We start from the raw sequence: 19,376 nt of genomic DNA on the forward strand, positions 1-19,376 counted from the left end.
CCTGGTTTTCTAGAATAGGGTTCTTAGATCCAAGGCACAATGTACATCTCTGTTTTCAGTAGATGAATTCAAATCCTGTCAGTGTCTTGGTCTCAGGGAGAACCAGATAAACTGCAACCAACTGTGTCTTGAGAAGCATATATTAACCACAGGCATACACCAAAAGCCCATTGGGAGTCAAGACCCAGAGTGAGTAGTCTAAAGACTCCATGAGTCAAGAAGTATTATTATTGAAACCTATTACCTACCATTGCAAGTCCTTTCCCCATGGGACTAGTGGAAGAGCCTCCTGGACTAACCACTGGGCAGCTCTTACAGCTTCTTCTTGAGAAGAACACAGATGAAGGTGAATGTCTTGTGAGCGGCCTGATGCATCTTAGAAAGCATTAGAGGTGATGAATGTGTTATCTCAGTAAGATACAAATGCCAACAATGTGCTGGGCCTCTTTAGCCAAGAAAAGAACCCTGTGAGTGAGAAGCTTCAGGGATGCTGATTGTGAAGTTTGTCTGCCTTCCTTAATCTAAATATAGCCCCCAAAATTGATGGAGATGGCAGGCCCTTGTATCTTGTGTAGGGTGATGGCCCATCCCCATGGGTCATGAGGTTGGTTCTCAATGTAAGGGTCAATTTTACCTCTTCCTTTGGGTTATCACCCAGAAGGACACCACCCACATAATGCCACAGGTGGAAGTCAGAGGGCAGCTAGGTCCTCTCTATACAGATCATGAGCCAGTGGAGGACTACTGAGGTAGCCTATTGGAAGCTTTATAAAAATGTATCTTTGGCCTTTAAATGTAAAAGTGAACTGCACCTGAATTTCTCTACAAATTGAGACAAAACAAAACATGTTTGCCAGGTCAATAACAGTAAACCAAGTTGCAGAGGAATTCTGAACTTCTTCCAAGATGGTGACAATGTCTGATGTAAAGAGATTTAATAAGTATAGCATTGATGAGGTTGTGGTAATCAGCAATAAGCCTCCATTCCTTTCCCTGGCCTTGAAAAAGGGCCAGACTGGGAAGTTAAAAGGTAAGATAGTGGTTTCAGAAAACCCCCTTCTATCCTGTCATATGTAACAGGATGAATCCCTTCTATGCCCTACTTGAGTTGATATTATAGGGTGTTGATCACCTTAGAGGGATTTGGAAAGCTGTACTGGTTTCTTGTTGGACTGTATAGTCATCAGTACAAAAGACACGGGCTTGGTCCAGGTGGGGATCCAAAGTGGGGATCCAAAGTGCCAGAACGTCCAGGCCAATGACAGGAAATAGTCACTGAGAGGTGAGCGAGAGTAACACCAGGGCTTGTGAAAAAATGATGGGTCCTCCCTTAATGATGATGATGACCCTGGCAGGTATTCTAAAGACTTGTTCTTCTCCAAGTCAATTCATGGGCACAACAAGACTGGTGAACTACACTGGGTATGTGGAAATCAGAGTAACCTATGATCATTGTGAAATTAGGCCATAAATGCCCATGAGTTTTGAGGCACACACTTCTGGATTTAAAACTACACTAACAAAGCTATAGTAATCAAAACAGTATGGTATTGGAAAAAAAATATATATATATATGTCTGTGGAAAAAAAAATAGGGAGCACAGAAATAAATCTAAAAATATATGGTAAACGAATTTTTGACAAGGGCACCAAAAGGATACAATGCAGATAGGATAGTCTCTTTAGTAAATGGTGCTGGGGAAAAAAAATTAGCCAGGCGTGGTGGTGCGTGCCTGTAATCCCAGCTACTCGGGAGGCTGAGGCAGGAGAGTCACTTGAACCTGGGAGGCGGAGGTTGCAGTAAGCTGAGATCACACCACTGCACCCCAGCTGGGGTGACAGAGTGAGACTCCATCTCAAAAAAATAAGTAAATTAATTAATTAATTAAAAAATAGTAAATGGGGCTAGGAAATTTGGATTTCCACATTTAAAACAATGAAATTGAACCCATACCTTACACTATACACAAAATCAACATAAAATTGATAAAAGCTCTAAATGTAAAACCTGAAACTATAAAACTCCTAGAAGAGAACATAGGGGAAATGCTCCTTCACATTAGCCTTGGCAGTAATCTTTTGGCTGTCACACTAAAAGTCAAAATACCAAACCAAAAATAAATAGGACTATGTAAAACTAAAAAGCTTCTGCACAGCAAAGGGAACAATCAACAAACTTAAAAGGCAATCTACGGATTAAGAAAAAGTGTATGCAAACCACGTATCTGGTAAGAGGTTAATATCAAAATTTACAAAGAACTCTTCCAACTCAATAGCAGAATTAACAATCCAATTTAAGAAATGAGCAAAGGATCTGAACAGGTAGTTCTCCAAAGAAGAAACAAAAAATGGCCAACAGGTATAGGAAAAAGTGCCTGACATCATTAATTATCAGGGAAATACAAATTAAAAGCACTATGAGATATCACCTCTCACGTGTAAGAATGATTATTTTAAAAAGACAAGATATAACCAATGTAGGAGAGGATGTGGAGGAACGGGAATCCTAACAATCCTGTTGGTGGGAAAATATAGCCTGGTATAGCCATTATAAAAAACAGGATGGAGGTTCCTAAAACATTAAAACTAGAACTACCATATGACCCAGCAATCCCTCTTCTGGGTATACCTAAAAGGGAGAAAATCATCACATAGTTAAAGTATCTGCACTGGCATATTAACTGCAGTATCACTCTTCTTAGCTAAATATGGAATAAACTTAAGTGTCCATCAAAGGATGAATACAGAAAATACTATATTTATGAATATTATTCAGCCTTAAAAAAAGGAATTCAATTCTCCTATTTGTCATAACATAGATGGAACTGAAGAACATTATGCTAAGTAAAGCCAGACACAGAAAAACAATATGCAAAATATCTTAGAATCTCTCAAATACACAGAGATAGGAAATGAAACAGTGCTTACCAAGGGGAGGACAATGAAGGAAAAGAAAATTGGGAGATGTCTGTAAAACAATACAAAATAGCAAATATGTAGAATGAACAAGTTTACAGATCTAATATCCAACATGAGAATAGTAAATAGGAAGTAAATAAAATTGTATGGTATTAGAGTTTTTTTTATAAAATAAGTATACTGTGCATACTCTTGTCACAAAAACTATATGAGATGATGAATATGTTAATCTGATTCTCTATAGTAACCATTTTACTATCTGTAGGTATCCTACAACATTTTGTAAAACTCAAATGTGCACAATTAAGTTTATTTTAAAAATGTAACCAAAAATCACATGTAATGCTAAAGCTTTTAAAATAGAAATAAAATAAAGTACTACGATATATAACCTGGGTTTTAACCTTTCGTAACAAAATTTTAAGACGTGACCGTATAGGTTATTTTGTTTTATTCTGTTGCAATTAATGCCGATAAAAAGGTTTTTGTTCATCTTGTTTTCTGGCTACCACAAAAGTATGTGGAAATATTATTCTCTGCTATTTATAAAATCCTTGTAATGTTATTGACTAACTTAGTGATGATAGGGGCTGGAAATATTCACCATGAGCTTAAATATATTTATGAGCAGTATGTCAGGTTTTCTAGTTTTAGGGGACAGTCTCCACTTGAAAAAGTAGAATAAGAGCTCCCTAAGTCTTCTGTATAAATTCATACTTACTAGAACACTCTGTATGTTACTTCGTGCGAGACTTGTTTTCAAAAGACAGAAAAACTTTTTAAAAAGTGAAGGAGGGTCAGGTGCGGTGGCTCATGCCTGTAATCCCAGCACTTTGGCAAGTGGAGGCGGGTAGATCACAAGGTCAGGAAATTGAGACCATCCTGGCTAACACGATGAAACCCTGTCTCTACTAAAAATACAAAAAATTAGCTAGGCATGGTGGCGTGCGCCTGTAGTCCCACCTACTCAGGAGGCTGAGGCAGGAGAATCGCTTGAACCTGTGAAGCAGAGGTTGCAGTGAGCTGAGATCTTGCCACTGCACTGCAGCCTGGGTGACAGAGCGAGGCTCCGACTCAAAAAAAAAAAAAAAAAAAAAAAGAAGGAAATGAATGATGTTCCATTTTCAAAGAAAATCCTGTTAGTATTTTTGCTGTTTAAAGGTTTCAAATATTGATGTTGGATTAAAACATATATTCAAAAAAAGTCACAAGTAAATTTTAATGTGGTTATTGAATCATCACAAATTTTATGGTAAAATCAGCATTCAGTAAACCTATTGTTATGAAATATCTATGTGTCTTAAAACAGAGGGGAGCAACACATATTGGGGCCTATTGGAGGGTGAAGAATTGGAGGAGGGAGAGGATTTAAATAAATAACTAATGTGTACTAGCCATCTGTATTCATATTTCTATTTCATTGTCCATCTGTAATGCATTTTGGCAGCTAAATCTTACAGTTCACTAATCCTCTCATTAACTTATTTTAATGTTTTGCCTGTGCATTGTATACTAACTTTATTATATTTTTCAAATGTTTATATTTGATTTAGTTCTTTTCCAAATATGGCTTATAAAGTTTGTTGTTCCTTGATCTTTATGCATTAATGTTTTGACTGTGCATTGTATATTAACTTTATTTTATTTTTCAAATGTTTACATTTGGTTTAGTTCTTTTCCAAGTATAGCTTATAAAGTTTGTTCCTCCTTGATCTTTATATATCACTTCAATTTCCCATTTTTTCCTTTTTATACATTTAAATATTTAAAAAATTTTAGTATTTGACATTTGGAAATATCTAGTTTATCTGAACCTTTATTCTGGTGGTTTATTTCCTATGTGACTTATAAATTCTAATTTGGAGGGGCGCGCAAGATGGCTGAATAGGAACAGCTCCAGCCTCCAGCTCCCAGCGTGAGTGACACAGAAGATGGGTGATTTCTGCATTTTCAACTGAGGTACCAGGTTCATCTCACTGGGGCATGTCGGACAGTAGGTGCTGGTCAGCAGCTGCAGCCTGACCAGCAAGAACTGAAGCAAGGCGAGGCATCTCCTTACCTGGGAAGTGCAAGGGGGAAGGGAATGCCTTTTCCTAGCCAAGGGAAACTGAGACACACAACACCTGGAAAATTGGGTAACTCCCACCCTAATACTGCACTTTACCAAGGGTCTTAGCAAATGGCACACCAGGAGATTAGGCACCTGGCCCGGAGGGTCCCATGCCCACGGAGCCTTCATCATTGCTAGCACAGTAGTCTGAGATCTAACTGCAGTAGACAGTGAGGCTGGTGGAGGGGCGCCTGCCATTGCAGAGGCTTAAGTAGGTCCGGGAAGCTCGAATTCAGTGGAGTATACCACAGCTCAAGGAGGCCTGCCTGCCTCTGTAGACTCCACCTCTGGGGACAGGGCATAGCTAAACAAAAAGCAGCAGAAACCTCTGCAGATGTAAATGTCCCTGTCTGACAGCTTTGAAGAGAGCAGTGGTTCTCCCAGCACGGAGGTTGAGATCTGAGAACGGACAGACTGCCTGCTCAAGTGGGTCCCTGACCCTTGAGTAGCCTAACTGGGAGACATCCCTCACTAGGTGCAGACCAACACCTCACACCTCACACAGCTGGGTACACCTCTGAGACGAAGCTTCCAGAGCAAGAATCAGAGAGCAACACACGCTGTTCAGCCATATTCTATCTTCTGAAGCCTCCGCTGCTGATACCCAGGCAAACAGGGTTTGGAGTGGACTTCAAGCAAACTCCAACAGAACTACAGCTGAGGGTCCTGACTGTTAGAAGGAAAACTAACAAACAGAAAGGACACCCACACCAAAATTCCATCAGTACATCACCATCATCAAAGACCAAAGGCAGATAAAACCACAAAGATGGGGAAAAAGCAGTGCAGAAAAGCTGGAATTTCAAAAAATCAGAGTGCATCTCCCCCTCCAAAGGAACACAGCTCATTGCCAGCAATGAAACGAAGCTGGACGGAGAATGACTTTGACGAGTTGAGAGAAGAAGTCTCCAGTCAATCAAACTTCTCAGAGCTAAGGGAGGAACTATGTAATCAGAGCAAAGGAACTAAAAACCTTGAAAAAAGAATGGATGAATGGATAACTAGAACAATCAATGCAGAGAAGACCATGAAAGAACTGATAGAGATGAAAACCATGACATGAGAACTACATGTCAAATGCACAGCTTCAGTAACCGACTCGATCAACTGGAAGAAAGAGTATCAGCGACTGAAGATCAAATGAATGAAATGAAGTGAGAAGAGAAGTGTAGAGAAAAAAAGTAAAAAGAAATGAACAAAGACTCCAAGAAATATGGGATTATGTGAAAAGACCAAATCTACGTCTGATTGGTGTGCCTGAAACTGACGGGGAAAATGGAACCAAGTTGGAAAACTCTCTGCAGGATATCATCCAGGAGAACTTCCCCAACCTAGTAAGGCAGGCCAACATTCAAATTCAGGAAATACAGAGAACGCCACAAAGATACTCCTCGAGAAGAGCAACTCCAAGACACATAATACTCAGATTCATCAAAGTTCAAATGAAGGAAAAAATGTTAAGGGCAGCCAGAGAGAAAGGTCGGGTTACACACAAATGGAAGCCCATCAGACTAACAGCAGATCTCTCGGCAGAAACTCTCCAAGCCAGAAGAGAGTGGGGGCCAATATTCAACATTCTTAAAGAAAAGAATTTTAAACCCAGAATTTCATATCCAGCCAAACTAAGTTTCATAAGTGAAGGAGAAATAAAATCCTTTACAGACTAGCAAATACTTAGAGACTTTGTCACCACCAGGCCTGCCCTAAAAGAGATCCTCAAGGATGCACTAAACATGGAAAGGAACAACCAGTACCAGCCATTGCAAAAACATGCCAAAATGTAAAGACCATCGGTGCTAGGAAGAAACTGCATCAACCAACGAGCAAAATTTCCAGCTAATATCATAATGACAGGATCAAGTTCACACATAACAATATTAACCTTAAATGTAAATGGACTAAATGGTCCAAATAAAAGACACAGACTGGCAAACTGGATAAAGAGTCAAGACCCATCATTTTGCTGTATTCAGGAGACCCATCTCACATGCAGAAACACACACAGGCTCAAAATAAAGGGATGGAGGAAGATCTACCAAGCAAATGGAAAACAAAAAAAAGCAGGAGCTGCAATCCTGGTCTCTGATAAAACAGACTTTAAACCATCAAAGATCAAAAGAGACAAAGAAGGCCATTACATAATGGTAAAGGGATCAATTATATATGCACCCAATACAGGAGCACCCAGATTCATAAAGCAAGTCCTTAGAGACTTACAAAGAGACTTAGACTCCCATACACTAATAATGGGAGACTTCAACACCCCACTGTCAACATTAGACAGATCAACGAGACACAAAGTTAACAAGGATATACAGGAATTGAACTCATCTCTGCAGCAAGCAGACCTAATAGACATCTACAGAAATCTCCACCCCAAATCAACAGAATATACATTCTACTCAGCACCACATCTCACTTATTCCAAAATCGACTACATAATTGGAAGTAAAGTACTCCTCAGCAAATGTAAAATAACAGAAATTATAACAAACTGTCTCTCAGACCACAGTGCAATCAAACTAGAACTCAGGACTAAGAAACTCAATCAAAACTGCTCAACTACATGGAAACTGAACAACCTGCTCCTGAATGACTACTGGGCACATAACGAAATGAAGGCAGAAATAAAGATGTTCTTTGAAACCAATGAGAACAAAGACACAACATACCAGAATCTCTGGGTAGACCATTTAAAGCAGTGTGTAGAGGGAAATTTATAGCACTAAATGCCCACAAAAGAAAGCAGGAAAGATCTAAAATTGACACTCTAACATCACAATTAAAAGAACTAGAGAAGCAAGAGCAAACACATTGAAAAGCTAGCAGAAGGTAAGAAATAACTAAGATCAGAGCAGAACTGAAGGAGATAGAGACACAAAAAACCCTCCAAAAAATCAATGAATCCAGGAGCTGGTTTTTTGAAGAGATCAACAAAATTGATAGACCGCTAGCAAGACTAACAAAGAAGAAGAGAGAGAAGAATGAAATAGATGCAATAAAAAATGATAAAGGGGGTATCACCACCGACCCCACAGAAATACAAACTACCATCAGAGAATACTATAAACACCTCTACACAAATAAACTAGAAAACCTAGAAGAAATGGATAATTTCCTGGACACTTACACTCTCCCAAGACTAAACCAGGAAGAAGTTGAATCCCTGAATAGACCAATAGCAGGCTCTGAAATTGAGACAATAATTTACAGCCTACCAACCAAAAAAGTCGATAGATTCACAGCCGAATTCTACCAGAGGTACAAGGAGGAGCTGGTACCATTCCTTCCGAAACAATTCCAATCAATAGAAAAAGAGGGAATCCTCCCTAACTCATTTTACGAGGCCAACATCATCCTGATACTAAAGCTTGACAGAGATACAACATCGATGCAAAAATCCTCAATAAAATACTGGCAAACCGAATTCAGCAGCACATCAAAAACCTTATCCATCATGATCAAGTGGGCTTCATCCCTGGGATGCAAGGCTGGTTCAACATATGCAAATCAATAAACGTAATCCAGCATGTAAACAGAACCAAAGACAAAAACCACATGATCATCTCAAAAGATGAAGAAAAGGCCTTTGACAAAATTCAACAGCCCTGCATGCTAAAAACTCTCAATAAATTCGGTATTGATGGAACGTGTCTCAAAATAATAAGAGCTATTTATGACAAACTCACAGCCAACATCATACTGAATGGGAAAAAACTGGAAGCATTCCCTTTGAAAACTGGCACAACACAGGGATGCCCTCTCTCACCACTCCTGTTCAACATAGTGTTGGAAGTTCTAGCTAGGGCAATCAGGCAAGAGAAAGAAATAAAGGGTACTCAGGTAGGAAAAGAAGAAGTCAAATTGTCCCTGTTTTCAGATGACATGATTGTATATTTAGAAAACCCCATCGTCTCAGCCCAAAATCTCCTTAAGCTGATGAGCAACTTCAGCAACATCTCAGGATACAAAATCAATGTGCAAAAATCACAAGCATTCTTATACACCAGTAACAGACAGAGAGCCAAATCATGAATGAAGTCCCATTCACAACTGCTTCAAAGAGAATAAAATACCTAGGAATCCAACTTACAAGGGATGTAAAGGACCTCTTCAAGGAGAACTACAAACCACTGCTCAGTGAAATAAAAGAGGACACAAACAAATGGAAGAACATACCATGATCATGGATAGGAAGAATCAATATCATGAAAATGGCCATACTGCCCAAGGTACATCTCCACTAAGCTACCAATGACTTTTTTCACAGAATTGGAAAAAACTGCTTTAAAGTTCATATGGAACCAAAAAAGACCCCACATTGCCAAGACAATCCTAAGCCAAAAGAACAAAGCTGGAGGCATCATGCTAGCTGACTTCAAACTATACTACAAGCCTACAGTAACCAAAACAGCATGACACTGGTACCAAAACAGACATATAGATCAATGGAACAGAATAGAGCCCTCAGAAATAATATCACACAGCTACAACCATCTGATCTTTGACAAACCTGACAAAAACAAGAAATGGGGAAAGGATTCCCTGTTTAATAAATGGTGCTGGGAAAACTGGCTAGCTGTAAGTAGGAAGCTGAAACTTGATCCTTTCCTTACCCCTTATACGAAAATTAATTCAAGATGGATTAAAGACTTAAACGTTAGACCTAAAAAACCATAAAAACCCTAGAAGAAAACCTAGGCAATACCATTCAGGACATAGGCATGGGCAAGGACTGCACGTCTAAAACATCAAAAACAAGGGCAACAAAAGCCAAAATTGACAAATGGGATCTAATTAAACTAAAGAGCTTCTGCACAGCAAAAGAAACTACCATCAGAGTGAACAGGCAACCTACAGAATGGGAGAACATTTTTGCAATCTACTCATCTGACAAAGGGCTAATATCCAGAACCTACAAAGAACTCAAACAAATTTACAAGAAAAAAACAAACAATCCCATCAAAAAGTGGGCAAAGGATAGGAACAGACACTTCACAAAAGAAGACATTCACACAGCTAACAGACACATGAAAAAATGGTCAGCATCACTCGCCATCAGAGAAATGCAAATCAAAACCACAATGAGATACCATCTCATACCAGTTAGAATGGCAATCATTAAAAAATTAGGAAACAACAGGTGCTGGAGAGGATGTGGAGAAATAGGAACACTTTTACACTGCTGGTGGGACTGTAAACTAGTTCAACCATTGTGGAAAACAGTGTGGCAATTCCTCTAGGATCTAGAACTAGAAATACCATTCAACCCAGCCATCCCATTACTGGGGATATACCCAAAGGATTATAAACCATGGTACTATAAAGACACATGCACACGTATGTTTATTGTGGCACTATTCATAATAGCAAAGACTTGGAATCAACCCAAATGTCCATCAGTGACAGACTGGATTAAGAAAATGTGGCACATACACACCATGGAATGCTATGCAGCCATAAAAAAGGATGAGTTCGTGTCCTTTGTAGGGACATGGATGCAGCTGGAAACCATTGTTCTCAGCAATCTATCGCAAGAACAGAAAACCAAATACCGCATGTTCTCACTCATAGGTGGGAACTGAACAATGAGATCACTTCGACTCAGAAAGTGGATCATCACACACTGGGTCCTATTGTGGGGAGTGGGGAGTGGGGAGGGATAGCGTTAGGAGATAATACCTAATGTAAATGACGAGTTAATGGGTGCAGCACACCAACATGGCACATGTATACATATGTAACAAACCTGCATGTTGTGCACATGTACCCTAGAACTTAAAGTACATTTTAAAAAAATTCTAATTTGGAATACCTTAATTCTTGTCAAGAGTCCAGTTTTTATGTGTCTTTGTTTAGTCAAATTTACCTGAGGCAAGTCTGAGGACCCATACAGGTTTGATGATCACAAAATTATCAACTGTCCTGAGGGCAGTAACTGCATCTCTGTTTGATTCCTTTTCTAGATCCTTCTCTAGATTTACTTTTCCTTCTTGAAGTTTCTGCATTTTTCTTTCAACTCTACTGGGCATTTTAAGCACTCTTGTAACTTCCTTAGCATTTTCAGTTGTTGCCTTAGAAGAAACTTGCTGTTATATAGAATATTATTTCCAAAAATACATAAGTAAAATATTTAGATAGACATTTTGTAGCTGACAATAGTGCTTCATTTGAAATCTAAAGTTTCTTATTCCAGAATAGCTTCTGATCCCAACAGTGTACCATATATTAGTAATAATTTGTAGAATTTGATTTTTAATATGTAAATAATAATTTTATGTGTTTAAGACATTTCTATACATATCATTCGCCAAATAATTTTCAACATTAAAAAAATAATTTTATGTGTTGAATAAATTTGTAAAGATATCAGTCTCTACTGAATATGACCCAAATGAGTATTTATTTACCTATTTTAAGATAGCTTTGTTGAAATAATTGGATTCCAATCACTATGCTTCCTTCTTAGTACTTACCTAAATCCTTAAAAAAAAATCAGTTTGAATTTTGTACTTAACCCAAATGCTATTTTAAATAACCTCAAATTATATTTGCATGTGGCTAGATGGCTAGACAATACTTTTCGGTTACAATTTACAATTTTAACTGGTAGATTTTATTGCTATTCACAGAAAATGCAACCTGTAGGAGTTCTGCTTTCATAACATTATTTATACTTTTGGAGACTTAAACCTTAAAGTTTTAAGATTTTTAAAAAATAATCAAATATAATCTGTATACCCTGGTTTCCACAGTAATTGTTGTTCACGTGTCTTTCTAACTAATCAATGTTTCTAATAAAGTTAGTTAACATTTGTTGTGTTAATTTTTCCTATATACTAAAACAAATTATTTTATAGTAGTTTTAATGCCCCCTATGAAAACTGTAAAATGTGCCAATTTATTTTCTAAATGAACCTATGTGCTATATATAAATGTATATTTGAATATATAACTAATATAGCATATACTATAAATTAAATATAGAATATATAATAAATGTATGTTATAAAATAGATAAAATATATTATAAAATATAAATATATTTAAATATGTAACTATTTAAAATTATATACAGTTATTTTAAATAGCTATATATTTAAGACACATGTAAGTGGCTTGGAAATATACATACTCTGTGCTACGTAAGTGTTAACCAGTGATTCATCAAATGATCAGCAACTGATACCATTCTTTACTTACAATGTTATTTTGTATTTTTCTCATTACAAGTTACATTTTCTGTGTTATCTAAATACTGACACAAAAGAAGACAGTAGGCTGCCAGCCAACATTTGATAAAACTTAAAGTCAAATGACATAATCTTCTAGTTTATTTTAGGTGCATTTTTGTCTTATGCAAAATGACATGTCTGAGTGGTAGGTATGAAGTTGTAGCCTTGTTTTATTTTCTACAAAGACCCTCAGAAAGACAGTATTAACAGACAGCTCAAAACCTCATTTTTCACATTATTTTAAAATATCAACTGCCATGAGAATCTAGAGATACAGAACACTAGAAATTATAAACAAATATATATGAAGACAAAAATTACGAAAACAAATTCTAGACAAAATAGGACGTGTTAATAGACTTCTAACAAATAAAGAGATTAAATCAATTAAAAATCTTCATGTATAGAGTATCTCAGATCTGGATGGCATCACTGATGTATTCTGCCAAATTTTTTGGAGAATTAATATCGACACTTCCCAAATATTTTCTGTGGGGAAAAGAGAGATCAGATTGTTACTGTGTCTATGTAGAAAAGGAAAACATAAGAAACTCCATTTTTATCTGTACCAAGAAAAATTGTTCTGCTTTGAGATGCTGTTAATCTATAACTTTAGCCCCAACCCTGTGCTCACACAAGCATGTGCTGTACTGAATCAAGGTTTAAGGGATTTAGGGATGTGCAGGATGTGCCTTGTTAACAATATGTCTGCAGACAGTATGCTTGGTAAAAGTCATCGCCATTCTCCATTCTCTATTAACCAGGGACACGAAGCACTGCAGAAAACCGCAGGTACCTCTGCCCAAGAAAGGCTGGGTATTGTCCAAGGTTTCCCCCCACTGAGACGGCCTGAGATACGGCCTCATGGGAAGGGAAAGACCTTACCGTTCTCCAGCCCAACAGCCATAAAGGGTCTATGCTGAGGGGGGTTAGTAAAAGAGGAAGGCGTCTTTGGTTAAGAGGAAGGCCTCTGTTTCCCGCATGTCCCTGGGAACGGAATGTCTTGGTGTAAAGCCGACCATTTGTTCTATTCTGAAATAGGAGAAAAACCGCCCTGTGGCTGGAGGCGAGATATGCTAGTGGTGATACTGCTCTGTTACTCTTTGCTACACTGAGATGTTTGGGTAAAGAGAAACATAAATCTAGCCTATGTGCACATCTGGGCACAGTATCTTACCTTGAACTTATTTATGATACAGATTACTTTACTGACATGTTTTCCTGCTGATCTTCTCCCACCATCACCCTATTCACCCTGTTCTCCTGCTGCACTCCCCTTGCAGAGATAGTGAAAATAGTAATCAATAAATACTGAGGGAACTTAGAGACCAGCACCGGTGCAGGTTCTCACATGCTGAGTGTGCCGGTCCCATGGGCCCACTGTTCTTTCTCTGTACTTTGTCTCTGTGTCTTATTTCTTTTCTCAGTCACTTGTCCCACCTGATGAGAAATATCCACAGGTGTAGAGGGGCAAGCCCCTTTCACTTTCAATAAAAAGGAGATAATAAATAACATATAAAAAGAGTTATACACCTTGACCAAGTGGGATTGTTTCAAAAACATGTAGTTTTGAGAGGTGACAACATGCTAGCAGCCCTTGCTCTCGGCACCTCCTCTGCCTTGGCATCCACTCTGGTGGCGCTTGAGGAGCCCTTCAGCCCATCACAGCACTGTGGGAGCCCCTCTCTGGGCTGGCCAAGGCCGGAGGCGTCTCCCTCTGCTTATGGCAGGTGCGGAGGGAGAGGTGCAGGTGGGAACCAGGGCTGTGCTGTAGGTGCTCACAGGCCAGCGCGAGTTCCGGCGGGCACAGGCGGGGGCTCGGCAGGCTCCTCACTCGGAGCGGCTGGCCAGCGCCCCCTGGCCCAGGACAGTGAGGGGCTTAGCACCCAGGCCAGCAGCTGCAGTGGGTGCGCCAGGTTCCCCAGCAGTGCCCACCCGCTGGCGCTGCCTCCGGGCCTCAGCTGCCTCCCCACCGGGCAGGTCTGGGGACCTGCAGCCTGCCATGCCCAAACTCCCCTGTGGTAGGCTCCTGCATGGCCTGAGCCTCCCTGACGAGTGCCGCCCCCTGCTCTGCAGCACTCAGTCCCATCAAGTGCCCAGGGGATGAGGAGTACAGGTGCACAGTGCAGGACTGGCAGGCAGCTCCACCTGCGGCCCTGGTGCGGGATCCACTAGGTAAAGCCAGCTGGGTTCCTGAGTCTTGTGGGGACTGGGAGAACTTTTATGTCTAGCTAAAGGATTGTAAACACACCAATTAGCACTCTGTGTCTAGCTCAGGGTTTGTAAATACATCAATCAACACTCTGTGTCTAGCTCAAGGTTTGTAAATACACCAATCAGTACTCTATCCAGCTAACCTAGTTGGGACTTGGAGAACTTTTATGTCTAGCTAGAGGATTGTAAATGCACCAATCAGCACTCTGTAAAAACGGACCAATCAGCTCTCTGTAAAACGGACCACTCAGCTATCTGTAAAATGGACAAATCAGCTCTCTGTAAAATGGACCAATCAGCAGGATGTGGGTGGGGCCAGATAAGGGAATAAAAGCAGGCTGCCCCAGCCAGCCAGTGGCAACCTGGGTCCCCTTCCACACTGTGGAAGCTTTGTTCTTTTGCTCTTTGCAATAAGTCTTACTGCTGCTCACTCTTTGGGTCCAGGCTGTCTTTATGGACTGTAACACTCACCGCAAAGTTCTGCAGCTTCACTCCTGTCAGCGAGACCACGATCCCACCAGAAGGAAGAAGCTCCCACCAGAAGGAAGAAGCTCCAGACGCATCTGAAGGTCTGAAGGAACAAACTCCAGACACACCATCTTTAAGAACTGTAACACTCACCGTAAGGGTCCGCGGCTTCATTCTTGAAGTCAGCGAGACCAAGAACCCACCAATTCGGGACACAGTTTTAACATCTAGAGAACAATTAATTTATCCATTTATGCTTACACTTCCACAAGTTTCCCCATTTTTGTGTGTTATGTGTTTTATAAGTACACTTAACATGGCTATATTTATTATTCTCATAGTGGTGAAATGTCACAGGAATATATCCAATCTCATGAAATTGAGTATATTGAACTTGAACTTTTTTGTATATCAAATATTTTAATAAAGCTGTTAATATCCATAAAATATATCACAATAAAATAAAGATCAAGATGTGATAATATCATTGACAGAAAAAAATTTTGGCTAAATATACTTTATGATTGTAATCCTAAACAAACTAGGAGTTGAGGAGAACGTCCACAACCTGTTAAAGGGCATCTATATAAAATGTACAGTAAATATTACTTAGTGGAAAAAAGTTTCCTCCATAACATTGGAAACAAGACAAATATTCACTTTTGCCACATCTATTAAATGTTGTCCTGGAAAATTTAGCTTTAAAAGTCATATATGAAAAGATAAAGTGTCTCTACATTGAGTAAAATTCTTTTAATTTCTGAGACATTATTTCATATATGAAAGAAATCCTGAGTAACTGTCTAAAACCTCAAATAAGTTTAGCAATGTTGCAGACTATGAGATGAAGATCCAAATATTAATTGTATTTCTGTACACTAGCTATGAACTTTCTGAAAATACAACAAAGAAAACCATACCATTCAAAATAAAAATGAATGAAAACTCCCACAAGAAAAAACTTTTTAAAAAAGTGCTAACTGGGTCAGGCGTGATGGCTCACGCCTGTAACCCCAGCACTTCGGGAGGCGGAGGCAGGCAGATCATGGGGTTAGGAGTGCAAGACCATCCTGGCTAACATGGTGAAACCCCGTCTCTACTAAAATTACAAGACATTAGCTGGGTGTGGTGGTGGGCCCCTGTAGTCCCAGCTACTTGGGAGGCTGAGGCAAGAGAAAGGCGTGAACCCGGTAGGTGGAGCTTGCAATGAGCTGAGATTGCGCCTCTGCACTCCAGCCTGGGTGACAGAGCGAACCTCCATCAAAAAAAAAAAAAAGGTGCTAACTGAACAAAAATGGTAATAAAAAGATAAAAACACATCTTTAAAAAGGTAATTTTAATGAACATTTTGTCACTGTCAAAAATATATATAAATTGCAAGTATGTAAAACTATGCTTGACATTAGTCATTAGAAAAATGCTAATCAAAACCTCAGGGAGGCCGGGTGCAGTGATTCATGCGTTTAAGCCCAGCACTTTGAGAGGCAGAGGTGGGTGGATCACTTGAGCCCAGGAATTTGAGATCAGCTGTGCAACATGGTGAAACCCCATCTCTACTAAAAAACACAAAAATTAGGTGAGCATGGTGGGTGGTACATCCTGTAGTCCCAGCTACTCAGGTGGCTAAGGCAGGAGGATCATTTGAGATTGGGAGGTGGAGGCAGCAGTGAGCCATGAGCATGCCATTGCACTCCAGCCTGGGTCCCCAAGTGATATCCTGTCTCAAAAACATAACCCTCAGGGAGATACCCCTTCTCATGCAGTATAATGATTTAACAACAAACAAAAGTAAGTGTTGGCAGAGACATAAACATAGAACCCTCACAAACTGCTGATAAACCTGTAAAACAGCATATCCGCTTTACAAAACAATTTGGTAGTTTCTCGAAATGTTTAACATGGGTTTACCATATTGGTGCATCAGATCCACTCTCACTTACGTGCCCCAAAGATATGAAAATGTTGGTTCACACAAAGGCTCATTGGAACATTGTTTGTTATAACCAAATATGAAAAATGGAAACACTCAAATGTCAACCAGTTAATATAAGAAAATACAATTAAGTATATTTTATATTGGAATACTATTTGGCAATCAAAATGAAATAAATAATGCTACATGCTACAACGGATATGAACCTCAAACAAATAAACTAAACTAATAGAAACCTGAAGCAAAAGACTGATAATGTATGGTTTCAATTATACAAGACGTGTCCAGAAAGTGAATGTCTACAGATAGAATGGAGATTAATGGTTGGGTAACACTGAGATAAGAATGAGAAATAGCCTCAAATTGCATTAAGTTTTGGGGGAGTTAATGAAATCGGGCTTCTAAGAGGCACTTGAAGTCCACTGAATACATCCTGGAAGTTCAAGGTTAGTGGCTGCCACTTACTGCTTTGTCAACAGACCTGGAGCACCCACAAGAGCTCAAGTGGACAAGGCACCAGCTCTGCATCCTCCCACAGCTGGCATGAAGCAGCAGAAGGGGGCTGGGTTGGGGTGCCAAGACCCTGGAGCCCATAAGCAATGGTGGGTGAGGAATCAGATGACTTCCTACATATTAGTAGGACTGCAGCACCTGGAGTGGGACCCAGTGGGTCACACTGGGGTGGCCAGATACACCTGGGGCTGCCAAGTACACTTTCCCAAGTCAGCAGCCCTCCTATCTGCTGGTGGTAAATAGCATCTACATGCCAAGTTTGAAAGTGAACCCTCATTGTATGGTAGTAAAACAAGTAACACAGTGGCAGGGCATCTGAGTACCCCATACAAATAAAGGCGAACCACCTAGTACTTCCCCCAACCTGGCAACAGAAAATAGCAAAATAGATTCATCCTTTCAGGGATTGTACCTGATTCCTCTGAAAACACAATGCAACATTCCCCCGGCGCCATGCCCGTCATGACATGGGAGGAACAGATTTGGAGCTCTGGAGACAATTAGCTGCCTGTGGAGCTGCTCTTTCTCCCCACAAAGCCTGAGACTTCATCCACACGTGGAGATGCTGAGGCAGCCAGGCAGTACCTGCAAGAGGGAACCCGGCACAACTAGCAGCCCATTCCAGGAAGATGCACATGCATGTATGGGTCACAAGTTATGTTTTATTTTCCCTCCCCTCCAGGAGATCTTGGTATGTTGCCTCAGGCTGAGGCTCAGTGGCTACTCACAGGTACAATCATCACACGTTATAGCCTTGAACTCCTGAGCTCAAGCAATTCTCATACCTCAGCCTCTGAAGAAGCTGGAATTACAGGTACATGCAACTGTGCCTGGATCAAAAAGCATTCTTTAAAGTGCAACCAACAAGTACCATTCAGCCATATGCAAACTTCATTTATGACCTTTTTAAGTTAACACCTGGTTTAAATGAAATATTCAAACTGCTATTTTTACACTATTTCCTGCTATTTTCAGGAAAGTGCTAGGAGGAAGAAGGATGTTTGGAGCCCGAATACCTAAAATAATTCTACCAATTCTAGCCTTGTGTTATAAACAAACAGTAATTCTGGCTATAGTCAGATACTATTTCTGCAGTGAAGCACTATTATTTCAAAAATTTACCCAAAACATAAAATAAATTTTCAAGTATTAAAAATAATTGCACTCTACGAATTACTGTTATCTTATGGTATATGGGACAGGGTGTGTGATCCAAATAAGAGACTTGAGATCTCTGATGAAACACTACTGTCTGTCAAAAAAAAATTGTGAAATATTTTACTTATGTGTACAATGTGGATATCTGTGCTTCTGAAAAGTACTGCATATTACACAAATCCTTAATGCATACAACTAAAAATTCTCAAAAATTTACTTGTCACAGTAAATATAAATTTTAACTGATAAGTAATTTGAAACTTTCAGAGAAAACAGCAGGATTTTTATTTTAGTAATCTGGCAAATTATCAAATTTAGCAATTACTATCTCATTACTAATCTGTCTCATCCAAACTGATACGCAGAAAACTTTATAAGTTTTTGTTTTGTTATTGAAAACCAGCAGAAGACAAGGATGCTCTCTCACCACTCCTATTCAACGTAGTATTGGAAGTCCTGGCCAAAGCATTAAGCAAGAAAAGAAATAAGGGCATCGAAGTAAGAAGAGAGGAAGTCATGTTATCCCTGTTTGCAGATGATTTGATTCTGTATCTAGAAAACCCCATAGCCTTGACTCAGAAGCTCCTTAAGGTTATAAACACCTTCAGCAAAGTCTCAAAACACAAAATCGATGTACAAAAATTACTAGCATTTCTATACACCAAAAATTATAAAGCCAAGCCAGGCACGGTGGCTCACACCTGTAATCCCAGCACTTAGGGAGGCTGAAGCAGGCAGATCACGACATCAGGAGTTCAAGACTAGCCTGACCAACATGGTGAAACCCCGTCTCTACTAAAAATACAAAAATTAGCCAGGCATGGTG

General features: G+C 39.5%; 1 protein-coding gene across 1 annotated transcript in view; it reads right to left on the bottom strand.

The window, feature by feature from the left end:
- The window catches only part of ZNF678 (zinc finger protein 678), a 99,511-nt gene that overhangs the window by 27,185 nt on the left and 52,950 nt on the right, over positions 1–19,376 (bottom strand).

Source organism: Theropithecus gelada, chromosome 1 (genome assembly GCF_003255815.1).
Source record: "Theropithecus gelada isolate Dixy chromosome 1, Tgel_1.0, whole genome shotgun sequence".
Lineage (NCBI taxonomy): Eukaryota > Metazoa > Chordata > Mammalia > Primates > Cercopithecidae > Theropithecus > Theropithecus gelada.